The sequence below is a fragment of the Rhinoderma darwinii genome, chromosome 4 (genome assembly GCF_050947455.1).
Source record: "Rhinoderma darwinii isolate aRhiDar2 chromosome 4, aRhiDar2.hap1, whole genome shotgun sequence".
NCBI classification, from domain to species: Eukaryota; Metazoa; Chordata; class Amphibia; order Anura; family Rhinodermatidae; genus Rhinoderma; species Rhinoderma darwinii.
This window is the reverse complement of record NC_134690.1, coordinates 39,310,765-39,314,198: the sequence shown is the minus strand read 5'-3', so window position 1 is coordinate 39,314,198 and position 3,434 is coordinate 39,310,765.

Below are 3,434 nucleotides of genomic sequence, written 5' to 3'. Positions count from 1 at the left end.
ACTGTTTTGGTCCCACAGGGGCTTTGCAAATGCAACCAGAAACCAATCCAGCAAAATCTGCACTCCAAAAGCCAAATGGCGCTCCTTTCCTTCTGAGCCCTGCGGTGTGCCCAAAAATCTATTTATGACCACATTTGGGGTATTCCCATACTCGGGAGAAATTGCTTTACAAATGGGGTGCTATTTCTCCTTTATTTTTTGAGAAAATGAAAAAGATTGCGCTAAAGCTACGTCTTATTGGAAAAAATTTAATTTTTATTTTCACTGCCCAATTCAAAGAAAATCTATGAAACACCTGTGGGGTCAAAATGCTCATTACACCCCTAGATTAATTCCTCAAGGCATGTAGTATCCCAAATGGTGCCCCTTTTGGGTACTTTCCACTGTACTGGTACCTTAGGGGCTTTGCAAATGCGAAATGGTGTAAAAAAACCAATCCAGCAAAATCCGTGCTCCAAAAGCCAATTGGCGCTCTTTCTCTTCTGATCCTTGTCGTGTGCCCAAACAGCAGTTTATGACCACATATGGGGTATTTCCGTACTCCAGAGAAGTTGGTTTACAAATGTTGGGATTCTTTTTTTTCCCTTATTTGTTGAGAAAATGAAAAATTTTGAGCTAGAGCTATGTCTTATTAAAAAATAAGGATTGTTTTTATTTTCACTGCCCAATTCTAATAAAATCTATGACACACCTGTGGGGTCAAAATGCTCACTATAATCCTAGATAATTTCTTCAAGGGCTGTAGTTTCCAAAATGGGGCCACTTATGGGGGTTTCCACTGTTTTGTCCCCTTAGGGGCTTTGCAAATGTGACATGGCCTCAGCAAAACACTCCTGCTAAATTTGAGCTTCAAAAGCCAAATAGCGCTCTTTCTCTTCTAAGCCCTGCCGTGTGTCCAAACATCCATTTATGACCACATGCGGGGTATTGTTTTACTCGGGAGAAATTGCTTTACAAATGTTGCCATGCTTTTTCTCCTTTAGTCCTTGTGGAAATGAGAAAACATTAGCTAAACATACATTTTCTTTGAAAGAATGTAGATTTTAATTTTCACGGCCTAATTCCAATAAATTCTGCAATAAATCTGTATGGTCAAAATTCTCACTATACCCATAGATAATTCCCTTGAGGGGTGTAGTTTTCCAAATGGGGTCACTTTTGGGGGATTTCCACGGTTTTGGCACCACAAGAGCCCTTCAAACCTGACATGGTGCCTAAAATATATTCTAATAAAAATAAGGCCCCAAAATCCACTAGGTGCGCCTCAGCTTCTGAGGCCGGTGCTTCAGTCCAGTAGCACACTAGGGCCACATGTGGGATATTTCCTAAATCTGCAGAACCTGGGCAATAAATATTGAGTTGCATTTCTTGGGTAAAACATTCTGTGGTACAAAAAAATGGATTCAAAATGAATTTCTGGAAAAAAATAATGAACTTTGTAAATTTCACCTCTACTTTGCCTTAAATTTGCGTTTCTTTGGTAAATCTTTGTGTTACAAAAAAATTTATTAAAAAAAGAATTTCTGCAAATAAAAAAATGTAATTTGTTATTTTCACCTCTACTTGGTTTAATTCCTGTGAAACGTCTAAAGGGTTAAGAAACTTTCTAAATGCTGTTTTGAATAATTTGTGGGGTGGAGTTTTTAAAATGGAGTAACTTATTGGGGATTTCTAATATATAAGGCCCTAAAAGCCATTTCACAACTGAACTGGTCCCTGAGAAAATGGCCTTTTGAAATTTTCTTGAAAATGTGAGAAATTGCTGCTAAAGTTCTAAGCCTTGTAACGTCCTAGAAAAATAAAAGAATGTTCAAAAAAACTATGCCAATCTAAAGTAGACATATTGTGAATGTTAATTAGCAAAAATTTTGTGTGGTATAACTGCCTGACTTACAAGCAGATACATTTAAATTGAGAAAAATGCAATTTTTTGCAATTTCTCACAAAATTTGGGTATTTTTCACAACAAAATAATAAATGTACTGAGCACTTTTTGCCAGTAACATAAAGTCCAATGTGTCACAAGACAATATTCTCAGAATCACTTGGATAGGTAAAAGCATTCCGAAATTATTACCACATAAAGTTAAACATTTCAGATTTGAAAAATGAGGCTCTGTCAGGAAGGTCAAAAGTGGCCAAAGCGGGAAGGGGTAAATGGCATAGTCTAGCAATATGCCATCAATTATTATTTGTGTGGTACCTCTTTATTGAATAAGCAGAGACATTGACAATTGAATCCTACTGGGCAGATTGTACTTAGAAATTGTAGTTTGGAAACTTCCAGCCCAAAGAGGAGGTACGATTGCATTTCTCAATCATGGGAGGTCTGCAGGAGAGGACATTGATGGGGTAACTACTAGACCAGCTTAGTAGACTTGTTATACTGTCACAGGTGACCTTCATAGAAAGCATCTAGGATTTTGTTTTTTAATCACAAGGTTGGGAACCGCCAACATAGTACAGCACTCACGTCTTCATAAAAAAGTGTAAAAACTTTAATCCTGTCGTGATTAAAGTTATTCCACTTTTGCACCTTAACGTGAGTGCTGTCTATTCTTCTGTTGGTGGAGCCTCTAGTTTGACTTGCACAACGCATACTAATGTGACTTTGTCTTCGGATGCTGTCCTTTTTGTTCTTTTTGTACTAAGGTTGGAAACCAGAGAATAATGTTATGAATTAGCCCCCAGCCCAAAACTTTGCAAAAAGAAAGGACATCTAAGATATGATGACAGTATGACAGGCTGCCAGTATGTATCTGGTTAAAGTGCTCAGTGGGGAAAGAAATCTAATTGGCTCATACGTTCTAATGTCGTAGCTGCACCACACAAAACATAACAGATCTTATAAATAATTGAAATGGTCAGAGAGAGATGTACTAGGCTCAGACAGCAAAGCTCTTTCCTTTAATTTGGTATGTAACCCTGCTGTGCTACTTCAGGCATATAGAGCTCGTTCAGCACTCAAGCATCTTCTTGATCTCTGGATTCTGCAAATAACATATTTTCTGTTATTCTAAGCTCACAACATATTTTTCTTATCTCTACAGCCATGAAATCCAAGATGTCATTGTTTAAGAAAAATATAATTCATGTTTTGTTATCCTATGTACGAAGGAAAAATATAATTTGTTGTTGTCCTTTTCATAACTGTGGTTTTATTTTACATTTGAATGTATTTTATGCTTTGGAAAAACGTATTGTATATTGTGACAGAGAGGTGGATTTCTTAACAAAAAAAATATTGCATAACACTGTTGGTAGATTTATTATGTAATCATTCATCTTTCTCAGTAGAATCCTTACCAATATAAGTGGCCAAACCATAGTTAAAGAGTGACAATCGAATGGGTACAATCAGATCATTGTGGGTGGATCGGGTTTTGTTCACCAACATTTTTGTCTCTTGTGTTCTCTTCTGATTTCTATATCAC